This window comes from Micropterus salmoides, unplaced genomic scaffold (genome assembly GCF_014851395.1).
Source record: "Micropterus salmoides isolate LMB-PRFRI ecotype aquatic unplaced genomic scaffold, ASM1485139v1 Ms_hic_scaffold_4, whole genome shotgun sequence".
Lineage (NCBI taxonomy): Eukaryota > Metazoa > Chordata > Actinopteri > Centrarchiformes > Centrarchidae > Micropterus > Micropterus salmoides.
In genome coordinates, this window is record NW_024043372.1 from 13,229,994 (window position 1) to 13,245,812 (window position 15,819).

Consider the following 15,819-nt stretch of genomic DNA (forward strand, 5'->3'; position numbering starts at 1 on the left):
CCTGTGAAATTAATACTCAGATTAAATTTGCTGCCCACTACACACTGCCCTCCAAGCTACCCGAACATGTATACACAAACACAAACACATGAACTTGCTTATAAACCCACATGGGTAGGAAGACATGTAAATCAGGATTAGAAATTTGCTACTTATTTGGCTTTCATTTCCTGCCAGAGGAAGGAAAATCTAAACACTTTGTGCATTTACAATTACAGAGAAAATATATGGCTCACATGTACGTTCACATGCATAAACGTAAATAGAGTTAACCCACATACCTCTTCTTGCCAAAGTTGCACACAAGTAACAACCACAAGTACAGTTGCATCATTGATATTCTACCTTGCAACCTGACACCTGCTGTAAATTGTAGGAAGGTTGTATAGATTAGAGCTCTCTCAGGCAAAAATACATCTCTTAAAGGAAATTTCTGATCACAAATTGGCATGTTCCTGTTGTGTTGACCTTCATGCCTATAACATTGACATGTACTTACCAATTTAATTGTGGTGCGTTCACTTTCAGTTTTACCTCCAAATAAAGTGGTCTGGATACTCTGGCTAAACTGTTGGCTAGAGTTTAATGCCGCATCAGACTTCATTGTTACAAAATCTTTGTGTTCCCAAATCTCAATTTGGAATGTTATCATAACTGATAGAAATTATGGCCACAGCAACACTATAAAGGATTTAAGTTGCAACCAGCCAGAATCCTTAAATGCTTAAACTCAAGACTTGCATCAGAGCTGTTAATATCTACAGCAAAGCTATCCTTTTAAAAGAGAATTCCAGGAATTAAGTATTGCACCACCATAAAGTTGGGAAACTTACAGTACAAGAGACAGACTAGAAAGAATGGTCAAAATTGAATCAGCAGAATATATATATATTATATAATATTTTGACCTTTGTACCGGTAAAGCTCTGAAACACTGGATCCTAAATGTCCCAAAACACAACCGCCAATATACTGTATATATTATCATTGTATTATTATAAATACACCCAAGCTTTCTGTTATAAATTTGTCAATCCCAAACTGAGATGCCCCAATGACATCGATAGGGTAATTGTTCGGCTCCTCCAAAGCCAAGGATGACTGGCTGAGTACTCTGCATGACGAGTGCCCAAAACAAAAAAAACAAGTTCAAAAACAAGTTACAAAGTGCTTTAACAAGTGTAAAGACAATAATACAGAAACAATACAAGATAAAAGCAAGAAAACATTGAAAAGACTAAAATACACGTTTAAGATAAATATAAAATAAGTAAAATAGAATAAAATAAAGTCAAATAAGATCGGGAAAGGCTCTCCTATAAAAGTGTGTTTTAAGAAGGGACTTAAAAGAGTTCACTGACTCAGCCGACCTGATTTCCTCGGGCAGGCTGTTCCAGAGCCTCGGGGCCCTGACAGCAAACGCTCTGTCCCCTTTAGTTTTCAGTCGAGACTCTGGAACAGACAACAGACCTCTGCCCGAGGATCTCAAGGTACGTGCTGGTGTGTATGGGACTAAAAGGTCAGAAATATAACAAGGCGAGAGGCCATGAAGAGCTTTAAAAGTGATCACTAAAATTTTAAAGTCAATTCTAAAACATCAATAGATTTTTGGGTTAAACAAGTGAAAAGGTTGTTGCAATAATCCAGGCGTGATGAGATGAAGGCGTGTAAAATGGTTTCGGTGTCCTTAAAAGTTAACACAGATCGAATTTTTGCTATATTTCTAAGTTGATAAAAACGTGATTGAACAAGCTTTGTGGTGTACTGCTCGAAATTTAAATTACAATCAAACCAGACACCAAGGTTCTTTGCAACAGGCTTACTGTGATTTACTAGGGAACCAGCAGATGGTAGGATGCCATCTGCTGGTCCCAATGACCAGGATTTCTGTTTTGTCTGAGTTCAGCTGGAGGAAATTATTTGACATCCATATTTATATTGTATCAGGCCATTGTAAGAAATTTTCCATACTAATGAGAAGGACTGGCAATTTTTTAAAAATTCTTACATCTCCAGGTTTTGCATCAGTGTGTCATTTTATCAATAGATGATGTTCAATTGCATTTCCAGAAAATCAACTATAATAATGATCTAACATGAATCAACCTGTTGCATCATACATTAAATCCAACCTGTCGCATCATACATGAAATCAAATATACTGTGATAAAATTATTTATCCATATTGACCTGACCTCTAAATGAGATTGCACTGATTGGACCCCGTAGAAATTTTTTTTATATCCGTACTATGGATTAATCAGAGTTCAGTTCTAAGATGCAAAGATGGATTTTTTTTTTTCCTGTCTGAACTGTTGCTAAAATTGTCAAAATATGAATCTGATATCAACTATAATTGGAAGCTCAGTTTTCCAGGCAATACATTTTATGATCACATCAATTAAATGCTGTACAAGACAGAATCCTGACGTTCTGTGAAAGTATTCAATGGACTTATGACCATAATGCACTACATGCATGTCCATTGATTTTTTCCTACACTATTTCCAGAAGGCCATGACTGATGCTCTTTTCCAACATCCACACAAAGATCAACAGATATCAAACTACAACCACATATCGGTGACGATAGCAGCAGCATCCTGACATGACTCTGTGTTACAGGACCATTTACCCTCCCCGGCATCAGTTTGCATTGAAATATTTACCGATAGCGCTGTGAGGGCCTGACTGAGGTAATGATCCAGGTCAGTGGAGATGATTAGAGCCTGGGCACAGCTGTGGGAAAAGACCCAGTGAACAACGCATCCTGTGTTAGCTTACAGACACAATGTATAATGGAGAAGAGAGTGTTGTAGTGCAAATTCAATCAGAATAATAATGAGCATTCATTTCTACCTAACAATAATTATATAATAGTGCAACTTTTTCTTTGGCATTTCCCAGAAGTAATACAAACCAGAGGACACGTCATGTATCTGCTTTATGTGCTTTTCAAGTTGCTTCATCTTACTGTGTTGCATAACGAGTACATTGGGCAGGCATCGAATAGGGGGCTGTCGTCCCCCATTAACCATACACTGTGATATTAAAAGGGGTTATTATAATTACCAAACCATAACAATCAAATCCAATCATCCAACAATGAGTTAAGGGTTCCCTTTAGTTCTTTTTTAATGTTAATGCGAGCAATTCATCTTTTCTAAAACTCCAAACAAAAGCAAACAAAGCTTTATGAGGACAGACTTCAAAGCGCGAGCCCTCATTAGACATAAGACGCCTTTGAAGAGACATCAGCAATCCTCAGTGCAAAATCACAGATGGATCTCTCTAAAGGCTCTGCTTTTCTCCCTCTGGGGTTCCTATAATTATGAACACATTAGCTGAATGTATTGTTTTTGGCTTTAAATGTTGTAGTATAACTGGAGTCCATGACAAGGAAAGTGGTGTTGTGCGTGTGTATACGATCACTGACCGTTGTAATCAATTACACCACTGGCAATTTGCTGCTGACAGGCGGTGCCATGACAAAGTGTACCCATAAATCCTGTGGAAGTCTTTGTTTATTGGCTCAATTAAGACTCTTGTTGCTTGTTCTCATTCTGGTGGCATTGATCAAATGTGATAGAAATAAGGCCAATTAGTGTACAATCCATTTAAAGAATTGTTTTGTAATTGGCCTGTTTGTGGGTTTGGAATATATTGTATAGCCTTAAGGTTCATATTTCATAGAAAACATTAGATCATAACTCAATATCAAGAATCACCCACCATGCTATGGTGGCAGGAAAATTTACAACAGACAGCATTTACCCTGTATTTGGCAGGTGCGTATTTAAATCCACGTATATATAGTATTGTGTGAGAGATTACGAAACATTACAGAAATTAACACATCTCTGATCAAAACATAAAAATATTTAAAATCGTGTTACAAGACTTTTCAACGCCTGCAGACAATTAAACACCCAGGCACACACAAAGAACCTTTTCCAAAGCCTTCACCACTGTTTGTTATCTTGAGCGAACATATTTGTGCAAATGTGATAAAATATGAGGCTTGCTGGGCTCATTTACTGGAGCGAGTGGAGCTTGCAAAACACTCACACAGATACAGTAATTCATGCACACAATGAAGACAGCAGAAAGTGACACATTTATTTAAAAACATCCGCTCAGACTTTAAATGTGTCACATATGATACCGCTCACATTTGTTCTCTCAGCACATCTCGCTAAACAAACAAGTAACAGATACTGGACTCAGTTGCTGCCCCGGCCACCACAAGGGGAGGTCTCACTCCTTCCTGCCTGTGCAATTGCCTTAGCTCAATCATTTATGAAAAGGAGAACAATCTGTGCACAGATGGGACACAGATATAAATATTCTGACCTGTCACAAGGAGGCCAGACTGCTCTGCTCCTAGCTTCAGGTAATCTATGACAAGGCACACAGAGAGGATTAGAGCAGTGCTGGAATGAGGAAAGAAAATGCCTCTAATCAAAGGGCGAAAAATGGAGTTGTGTTTGAGTTCTTGCTCCGAACCATCAAGGGTCATCAGTCTCGGTTGTTTCTGTTCTAATCTTCAATACAACAAACACCTTCAAACAGATTTGTTTCATGATACATAATATGTTTTCTTCAGATTTACTTTGCGTGTGATTTAATCGTATGTGTGGTATCTCAGGACAGCCACAGTTGTTTACTATCTACACCTCATCCAGCCGGCAGATTGCCAAACATCAGTGCATGTTTGTTTTTGTTCCTCCAACAAGGTTCCCAGGAGAATCGAAGGCAATTTTCTGAGATGAACACCCTTCTAAAGCAAAATGCTCATTTCACTGTTCCATTGATTTTATACAGTAAAGTCAGGTCTGCTTAGACTACAAATCAGAGCATCAAGATTTACTTGGATGGTGTTATCAGAACCTGATGGATATTTTGGATGGACAATACAACTGCCTGATATTCTCATATTTACTGTGTGTGCAGTAACAAGAAACTGAAAATATACAGATATGTTGGAGGGAATTTAGAATGAGTTTCACCTTTGCATTCAGTAATCTACTGGCTCTATATATTTCGTAATTCTAAAATATTGATGTCAGCCTAACAATTTCAGTATCAACCAGGCTCTAGTTATCAAGTGCCAAATCAATGTTAAATTGTGCAGCCATCGGAGCTGCTTCATTATTCACTATTCTAGTGACTAAGCAGCTAAGTTTGAGTCAACCAGTTTTTCTCTCAACTAAGCTAAACGATAATATCGTCTGCTCGACAGCCTTCCAAAATGACAGATTTGAGCATATTCTTCATCAGCAGGATAAGGTTGTTTGTCAGTGACTTTTGCCATGATTACGTCATTGTCACTGACCTATTGTTTGGTTGAATATGAACAATATGGGTCTTATCTAATATGAGCCAATCAAATGAAGACGCAAAACTGTGAAGGAGGAAGAAAACACATTCGCAGGAAAGTTGGCAAATTGCAGAATACTGAGTAACTTGTTTGTTGAGACCCGTATCCCTGCAGTATTTTGATTTAGTTTCTGTCTGCATTTATATGTTAACCTAAGAGCCATCAGTGATGGTTTGGTGTTGGGGGGGCAAAGGAGGGCGGGCAGGGTCCCACCACTCAGCTCTTGGGAAGCGACACTGTAGGAAATGGGAAAGTCTTGTTGCAGCCTGTAAGTGGCCAGTACAGTCGCAATGTTTAGTGTTGATTACTTCCCAACAACAACCCAACAATAAATCATTACTCAAGTACCTGTAACATGAAACTGATAAAAATGGCAGTTATTGAATGAATAAAGTTCAGTTAGTTATTAATTATGTTCATAGTAAAGAAAACGATGTTGACTAAATAGGATGGGAACAGAGGTCTCACATGTCACATGCTTTGCTGATTCATCCCCCTGCCCGAACCTGATCCCTAAGAGGTTTTGCAGAACTAACAACACCCCCACTACTTCCACCTTTCCCAATGCTGTGCTTTTGTTGTCAGGACAGTCTGAAACGAGAGACTCTTTAAATTCACAATACAAACTGAGCTTCAATAAAAAAATAATTTAATAATTTAAAATTTAGCTTACTTTTAAATCTTTCAACCTCCTTTGGATCCACAAAGCATATTCATTTATGAAACCCTCCATACCGACTACAGTAATTTACATCACTGTTGCAATGTTTTGATTAGTAGAGAAAGATGCTCAAACATCTGATACAATAACAGTAAAATGACAGAATACAATGTGATCCATCAGTGTTTACGTTCACTGCATCCTACATCCCATACAACGTTATAGTCTTCTAAGCCTCTGTGCAGCATTGAATGCATGTTGCTGTCTATATATAGCCATCTATATTATGCAGGAATACCTTTTGGATAAGCATGAATAAAGTATTTGTTCTTAGTTGCCTGTAAAGCCTCTATTGTATCTACGTCTGAACAATCAGACACTGTGATCTGACATAATCCTATACCATGTCTAGATTCAGTCAGACCATGCTGCTTTCCAGTCTTGGACTGTCACAAAGATGAAGTCACACATGCCTTGGGGGCTTTCTTCTGTATGCCCTGCTGCTGCTGCTGCTGCTGCTGCTGCTGCTGCTGCTGCTGCTGCTGCTGCTGCTGCTGCTGCTGCTGCTGCTGCTGCTGCCATTTTGTCTACTTCCGTGGGTCCTCACAATACGATCTGGGCAAACCCTCCTTCACAAAAGAAAGCTTAATTAAGCAATAATTTAGAGTTTTCCAGCAGCCTGGCCTGTACATCTGTTGTTGTTGGCCTCGCAAAGTGAAAAGATCCCTAAGGGGATTACTTTGCTCTTTCTTCTAATGAGAAGTTGGACAGGCATACCTGCCTGTCGTAACTCCTCTGAGGATATAGGCGTCAAAACAAGACGTGTTATGCTATACATCTGCTGGCAGGGTACAGAGGAGAGAAACATGAGAAAAAAGTAATGGAATTGCTTTAAGCTTTAAGTAACAATATGTTTTATTAACATTTTACATCATTTATGAAAACTATTGGCAACTGTTTTTAATCACCACTAGCATGTAAACATTTAAAAAGGCTCAATCCACAATACAAAAATGTATCACTGATGTATTAAAATGTTGGGTCAGTAATGCAAAAATAAAAGGCTGATGGATACATTAATTAACTATCTGAAAGTGAGCTAATTCAATTAAGCTCAATCGATCTATAACCCTGACAGCTACACAGATTGTGTTTTTTGAATGTACCATAACATAAACAGTGTCACCCTGGCTCCACAGGAGGGCAGCAGATAGACTTTGCTAATTCAACACTGCTCACACTGCTGCCATACTGTGAGGTGTTTTTATTCATCTTGTTCCAGTTCTGGGGACATTCTGCAGCAGCACCGCTGGACTTAAACAGACACCAGACAGGTTAATTGAAAATGACAGCAAAAGCTTAGTAATGCTTTTTTTCCCCTTAACCGTCTCATGTGGCTGACTGACCCACCAACCTGAGTGTGGATTAAGGATGTTTAAACTGAAAATCACATGCTCGCTGCAACCTCAGAGCCTGGGGTCTCAGAATCCAAGGACACAAAAGTGCAGTTAAGCGTGGAGCACAAAGGTCTGCGTTTACTCTTCAGGTTAAATCGTCCATGAAGGTCACCAACTGGATAGGGAACATATCATGCATTTAATCAATATTCAGTGAGTGGTAGCACCTGTTTGAATGTTATTTATAATGTAGAAAAACATACATACATTTACATTTATGACCACTGGGAACCTATAAATTCCATACAAGGTACCACAGTCAACGATTACCCATACATCAACTACAGTGCATCAACCTTTTGAGAACATATTAAAATTTAAACTAGGTTTGAGTGCAGCTGTTGGGAATTATGTTGATATAGATTGGACACATCTGCCAAATATTTGGGAGCCATCTAACGTATTAGTTTTCATGCTACAAGTGGACCTAATTAAGTTTAGATCAGGTCAGGTAATTATGGAGGAATTACATTTCGTTATACATGAAGTGTTCTGATTCAATGCCGTATACCTAAAAAACAAAATGACTAGGATAATGTAGTTAAATTATTGAAGTAATAAAAAATTAAAAATAGGTTATATGTATAATTAATTTGCTTAATACTGGTTAAAGTAGAATACCACCAAACGTAGAGTATTTACTGTATCCATCCCATCATTAAGTATCTGTAACTGCACAATGACAGGAGAGAAAAAATCCCTGTAAAGAGACACAGGCCTGTGTTTCACTCAATGTGTCCTTAGCAGAGGCGGAAGGTTTGATCACATACACAGTTTCAAAGGTTGGAGGGTCACCTGATCCTCTGGGTATGTGTGTGTGTGTGTGGTAGAAGGGGGTGCTCAATGCCTTGGGGCAATGGTATAATAGGCATCAACCCACTCCAGGGGTCAAACCTCTCCAGCCCTTTGGACACAGTGTCCCGCCTCAGTCATATTTGATTTCAAGGGACAATCTTTGAATTGATGGGTTCTGGACAGGTACGAAAGAGACCGAGGGAGATGATTGTGCTCTTTTGATTTTATTCTCCACAGCTGTCACTGTCAGGCTGTGCTTGGTGAAGTGTTCACCAAGTTAATGGGATGGGTTCAGCTCTGTGTGAGTCCTCTTATGCGATCATAAGCACCCGCATCAAGAAAAGACATCTGTAATAGAGGAAATCAGAGTTTGTAAAATATTACAAACTTGTGTTGATGTATTCCTGGTGTTTTACATTTGGTTTATAATTTGTTATAGCCTTGTAAACCACATGAGACGTCCTTACAGAGGCCCTCTCTGGCTGATGCATTTGTTCACCACTTGAAAGGATTTGTCGGTGCTTATAAACCATTGTGCAGTTTATAAAAAGAACAGAAATACATTTCTGATCTGGGTAAGCAGGTGTGGACTTTAGTTATCTGGCCATGAAAAGGAATAAATGTAAATCTAAAATGTATAGATTCAATTTAAATCATTAATATGTTTGCATTAATTAATTAACATATAGTTGTTTCCAGGTTTCATGGGAAAATATTTTACAACTCAGCTGAAATGGAAAACCAGGGTTTTCTCTCTGGAGAATGGATGCTTGAGTTTTTACAAACAAAGATTTCTGTACCCACATGAGGAAATGGCACTGAATAATACAGCCAATTTATAACAATGTTTGATATAGGGAAACATTCCAACTAGATGACAGACGAACATTCATGGAAAGATCTTGGTGTATGTGAAAGCAGACTCAAACTATGTTTTCCACTGATTCAGTATATCACCCTGCAGCACAAAACTGTGGCACTGACTCAATGCCCTAGGGCAACAGCGGTGGGAAGGGAGCCAACCCGGCGATATAGTGCCTTGTAGAGAATGGCAGACTATATCACAAACCCTAATTGTGACAGAATGCCACTTTGACTGACGTACATCCTCTGGCATTGACATCACACTGATTGCAGTGATTGAAGAAGTACTCAGATTTCTTACTTAAGTAAAAGTAGTAATACCACAGTGTAGAAAGTGTAAGTACTTATTATGCTGAGTTGCCACTGAATAATATATATTATATTATTGGATTACAAATTGTTGATGCATTAACGTATACTTTACTTTAATGTTGAAGCTGGTAAAAACAGACGTGATTTTAATTACTTTATACAGCTTAACCTATAATATTACATCATCTTTTATTTGTTTATTTATAGTTTGTGAAAAGCTGAATTAGTAACTAAAATTATCAAATGAATTTAGTACAATATTTACCTCTCAAATGTAGTGGAGTAGAAGAATAAAGTAGCAAAGAATGCAGAAACTCAAGTAAAGTACAAGCACCTCAAAAGTGTCCTTAAGTACAGTTCTTGAGTAAATGTACTTAATTATTTTCCACCACTGGTATCTTGAAATTAAACTGAATTGGATGATGCATGTTCACACTCGCTGTCTGTGTGGTTAGCAGATGCTTGAAGGAACATGATTGTGTTATTGTGTCCCTTGTGTTGTTTTGCCTATTATCTACAAATTGCATGATCATTTAACATGACTGTTTCAATGCATTGTTCTTTAGAAAGATTTTCTTTCTCCAGGTTTGTTTATATGTTTAGAGTGTAACCTTGCTTGAGACAGCTAATCCATTACAATGAATGCTTTTTGATCTTTATTTATTTACATTATTATATAAGTAAAATTATTGTTTATGAACCACTTGGAAAACCCTTCTTGTCTGTATCCAAGATTTGAGTTGGGCACCGAAAAGCACTGCATTAATATTATGTAATAGCTAAATGTATTTAAACCAGTTCATGAAAGGTGGCATATCAATAAAAAAATATATGATGTGCTTTAGAAAACGTTCACCAGCAAAATAAAGAGTTTGCAATTGTAGTAAATGAGTCAAAATGATGTAAACGACCTTTGAGCAAAAGTAAATGAAAGTAATCTGAGGTGATGCTAATCATGAAAACTTTAAAAATGTATTCTTCACATTTTCTCAATGTGAAACACGTTGGTCATTCAACCTTTAGTGAATAAACCAAGCAGAAGGAAGTGAAATACTGTAGTGTGGTAGTCTGAACCGTCAACTGTGGTAATTGAGAGCTCATCTGTTGGCAGTCAGTTCTCACAGAGCAACACAACCTCCAACCAACCAACCACACACACACACACACACACACGCTGAACGCTTTGTAAACAAACACTAACTAGAGAGAATAGATCCAGTGATCATGATCTCACAGCTGTAAAAACAGATGTGCAGAGAATCATGTCATGTAACAGACAAGGCTGAACAGGAAGTACAGTAGGCCCTGAACAAATCATTTGCACTCAATAACTGGTGTAGCCTATAAAAGATACAAAGCCAAACATTTTCTAAATGGGGGAGGCAGTGGAGAACTAACAAATCAGGTGCAGATATGGATTCAGATGAACACAATAAGCTATCAAGATAATAAAGACTCCAACAGACTGAAGTGAAATTACAGAATGGTGGTGAAATTTTTTGAATTTTTCTGTCCTATAAGAAATGTAATACAATGCAAATAATGTCTTTTCTGTCAAAGACAACACAGCCATTGTCCTTCAGAGTAGGGTAGCCTTTTCCTGAAAGGCTATCTGCCTGGTGGCCCCAGGCTAATCTGGACTGTGTGGAGTAGAGGTCACAGGGCACATGCTTAGCCTGGTTTTGGCTGGTGGTCTGAGCACAGATCCTTTAGATCACTACATAGGTCAGGTGCACAATTTGCTTGAGATAATCTGTCAAAAGAGCCGACATACCTTTCATAGGTTTCCTTTTTTTTTCAGTACTTTTGTTTCAGAAGAGCAGGCAACCGCCCGCTGTGAGACTCAGTTTAAGACTGATGAACTCAAACCAGATTAAACAACCTGAGGTCAAGAGTCAAACAAAGAGTCTGCTGACACAGAGTCTGCTCACATGCACACCAATAGTGTAACAAAATCAGGTTTGAACAGTTTTGAGTTGTTAAAATTAATTTGAATGCAACCCATGAAGCCATTTCGAATGTACTCTATGGTCACACCGGATTTCACTCCCATTTATTTCTATAGCGACCTGGGAGAGACGTATTCGAGGGCATTTGAGAACTCACCAGGCCTCAAGTTCAAGACTTAATGGGACACAGTGAGAGCAAGAACGTTAATAGAGCGTAATGACAGTAAAGGGTTTGATAAAACGCTGTATAATGTTTTACTTGTGAAATAATGTTAGCACGCTAGCTCCCGCTGCTATTGCTTACAAACGTGCTTGTGCCTCTTTTTCCTTTCATGGCTGCAGGTAAATTTCTCCAACTGAAGTCATGTCTTACCGCCGTCTCGGGGTGTGCCGGGGTGTAGTACAATGTTTTATGTGATAAAATGATCAACAATAAACAATATGCACACTGAACAAAATTATAAACGCAACACTTGTGTTTTTGCCCCCTTTCATCATCAGCTGAACTCAAAGATGTAAGACTTTCTCTATGGACACGAATGGCCTATTTCTCTCAAAAACTGTTCACAAATCTGTCAAAATCTCTGTTAGTGAGCACTTCTCCTTTGTCGAGATAATCCATCCACCTCACAGGTGGTATATCAAGATGCTGATCACACAGCATGGGTATTGCACAGGTGTGCCTTAGGCTGGCCACAATAAAAGGCCACTCAAAAATGTACAGTTTCACTGTATTGGGGAGGTCCATGGGGTCCAGAAACCAGTCAGTATCTGGTGTGACCACCATTTGCCTAACGCAGTGCAACACATCTCATTTGCATAGAGTTGATCAGGTTGTTGATTGTTGCCTGTGGAAAGTTGGCCCACTCCTCTTCAACGGCTTTGCGAAATTGCAGTCAGGTCGAGACCCCGATGAGGACGACAAGCATGCAGATGAGTTTCCCTGAGACGGTTCGTGATAGTTTGTGCAGAAATTCTTTGGTTATGCAAACCAATTGATTGTTGCAGCAGCTGTCCGGATGGCCGGTCTCAGACGATCTTGGAGGTGAAGATGCTGGATGTGGAGGTCCTGGGCTGGTGGGGTTACACGTGGTATGTGGTTGTGAGGCCGGTTGGATGTACTGCCAAATTGTCTGAAACTCCTTTGTAGAGGGCTTGCAACATCTGTGGCATTGTGCTGTGTGACTGAACTGCACATTTTTGAGTGGCCTTTTATTGTAGCCAGCCTAAAGCAAACCTGTGCAATACCCATGCTGTCTGATCAGCATCTTGATATGCCACACCTGTGAGGTGGTTGGATTATCTGGGCAAAGGAGAAGTGCTCACTAACACAGATTTTGACAGATTTGTGAACAGTATTTGAGAGAAATAGGTCTTTTGTGTACATAGAGAAAGTCTTAGATCTTTGAGATTAGCTCATGATGAATGGGGGTAAAAACAAAAGTGTTGCGTTTATTCAATTCAATTCAGTTTTATTTATATAGCGCCAAATCACAACAACAGTTATCTCACAGCGCTTTTCATAAACGAGCAGGTCTAGACCGTACTCTATGATGCTATTTACAGAATATAAATTTATAATTTTGTTCACTATATGTTATGACTAGATAACATAAAGTGACATTACTGTTATTTTCCAAACAATGTAGAGACCTGGATTGTGTGAAAGAGGTTTGGATATAAAATGTTGTGTCTATAACAAACCATGACAACATTTAAGGCTTGTATGAATAAGATAATAGCAATTGGGTGTAATGCAGCAAACATATTTTACGAGATTTCACCAAGTTGAGTACAAAGAGAACCAGAAATCAGTTGAGGAGTGCACAAAAGCTTATCTGAAATCCAAACAGCCAAATAGACTTTGTCTCCAGCCCCAGCCAAAGTCAGCAAACATTTAGGGACATACCTGCTGGAGTATAGGGCACTGCCTGTTGCACTTATACACTAAGAATTCAGACAGGTGACCACAGATCCAATATTTAATTCAATCCCAGTTCAAAATGTTTTTTGAAACTTTAAAAAAAAAAGTGGAAACCCTGTATTGTAATTGTATCTAGGGTGTTCACTGATGAGTCTTCTTCTTAAAAGTTACAAATTTTACACCAAGGACACCAGAGCATGTTGAAACTTATGGCCTGAGTAAACACTGAATTTATCTACAGTTCAACACTGGCAATTTTACTGTTTTATGTTTAACACAGTATGCTGTTATTTTTTATAAGTGAGAGAAAATACTATAATAATATGTTTATCTGAATATGACCTCATTCCGGGTGTTTGCAACCAGCATCCTAAATAATGTACAGTATAAAACAACCATTGTTGACCAGGAGAGCTAAAGCTGGCTGAGAAAGATGACCTGCGTTACATGTTGCACTGCTGTGTCTTTGTGGTAATCAAATCTGAATGTTTCATAGAATGAAGATTAAGCCCTTACTTCCTGCTCAGTTCCACGAAGTCAGCTGTCTTTTCAAACACCGGTTCTGAGTTGATGTGGCTGATGAAGGCCAGATGTGGATCACCACAGCGCAAACATTTTCTTTCTTCAGAGAAACTGAGAGTTACAGTGTTGCTTTACAAACAGATGAACTGATCTGTGGTCCTCCATGAAATACCATTCATGTCACTGGTAATTCACACTGTATTAAAGCAAAAACTTGGGTTTAGTTTTGGAAGGGACATGTTAGTTTAACACCACTAATGTATCGGTACATTATTTTTTTCTCCATTTTTGGTTTTTATTTCTTTACCAAGAATTGGTCTATCACAAAGGAGCACTGTAAAAGGAGTGATGTTGCATTTATTTTTTAGGCTATTTGGCTCCCTATTGGGATTGTCAGCAATCTAGATTTTCTCACGTTGTGCAAGTTATATATTCCCCTTGATTTCAATTTTACTATCAGAATAGAGGTTGAAATCAGAGAAAGGTAGCTTCCTTTTTGCCTGCCAGAAATCCTCCATCATCTCCCCACTGGAGCTACTGTAAACATGAGCCATAACGCTCTTCCTGTCATCTACTGTGCACACATTGAATAGCTTATCCCTTTAATAAGACAGTGTTTCATTGCATTGCAGGCCGGTATCCCATTATATATGATACAGATCTGGATGCTCAAATTACAATGATTATAAGATAGAGTATGTACAGTATATCCCATTATGACCTTCAGTCAACAGCACAGTTACTGGAATAAGAAAGGCTCATATAACCCAGTAAAATGCGAACACATAGTTTCCCATGGTCAATGATGGCCCATGGCTGCGTGCTACTGCCAAATTAAATTTCAAAACTCTTTTGTGCGAATGCTACAATACCAAAATAAACAATAAAATGACCTTCCCTGTATTTTCCTTCCATCAAGCAATTTGTCTGGTTAAATACAGCATATAAAAAGTGTCCGTTAGCTACGATTTCCCATCTGAACAATGGAAACATTGACCAAATGCTATCTGTCTCCTAAAACAACCAGGTGTTTCCTCCTCTGTTACTTTTATTCCTGGCCATGTCAAAGATGTCCAAAATCTGTGATGAACAGCAGAAGAGTCTGGTCTGGCCTAAGTGACTAAATGGGCTCCTGCAAATGAGTTTTACAGGAGATCAGTGGGAGTCCAGGTTACAAATCCCCAAAGCCCTGTAGTGCCAAAGCAGGAAGAAGTCACTGATGTAACTTGTCTCTCATTGGTGTCTGGTCATACAGATTCTCCAAAGACAAACAGTCTAACTGTAATGTTCATAAATTACCTGCTCCTATAGCTGAATAAAGATCGGAAAACCAGAGGGCAGCTTTTCAAAACATGACCATGACCACTCTTAAAAATACCAGCCACACCATGAAGAGTTCAGAGCAACAATCAAAGACCCAGTATAATCCTTGTGTAATATGGTAAGCAGATCTTGATCCCATATGGTGTTATTAGGATCCAGATGTGCGAGGCTGGTAGTGACATAAATACGAACACACTGAAGTCCTTATTTTCTCTTATTTAAAATCTCAACCATTATCTAGTTTATGACGAGAGGGTAAAAAAAACCCAAAACACAGACTATCCAATGACCTCAAACTTGTTGTGGGGGTGAGACATGAGAAAAAAGACACACAGGTCCATATGAACACACTCAAAGCCACATCTAAACCTGTTCCACACCTGGATTAGTTTATGCTGTCGCACCTCTGAGCTCAAATCTGTTATTGAAACATTAGCACTATTCACTCACACACACTCTCAGTGCGCCAAACACCTATACACCCTGTAACTCTATCCTGGGTAAGAGATGGTGTTGACCATTACATCCGTTTATAAAAAGTTGAACAATTTCACCAATTAAACATCTGGGTGGCTACAAATGAATGAATGAATTCATTCTCAAATTCCTGGTTGGCAAGATGTTTTGCATCT

At 38.7% G+C, this 15,819-nt stretch overlaps 1 long non-coding RNA gene across 2 annotated transcripts in view; it reads right to left on the reverse strand.

Annotated features, from left to right (window-relative positions):
• Positions 1 to 6,012: 6,012 nt before the first annotated feature.
• The window catches only part of LOC119886943, a 34,647-nt gene continuing 24,840 nt past the window's right edge, over positions 6,013 to 15,819 (reverse strand). The window contains exon 5 of one of the 2 annotated variants that reach the window (XR_005441574.1): positions 6,013 to 6,670. This is a non-coding gene — a long non-coding RNA (uncharacterized LOC119886943). Of the gene's footprint in view, positions 6,671 to 6,942; positions 7,614 to 15,819 lie in introns of those variants that run through there. The other variant, XR_005441573.1, reaches the window with a different exon arrangement.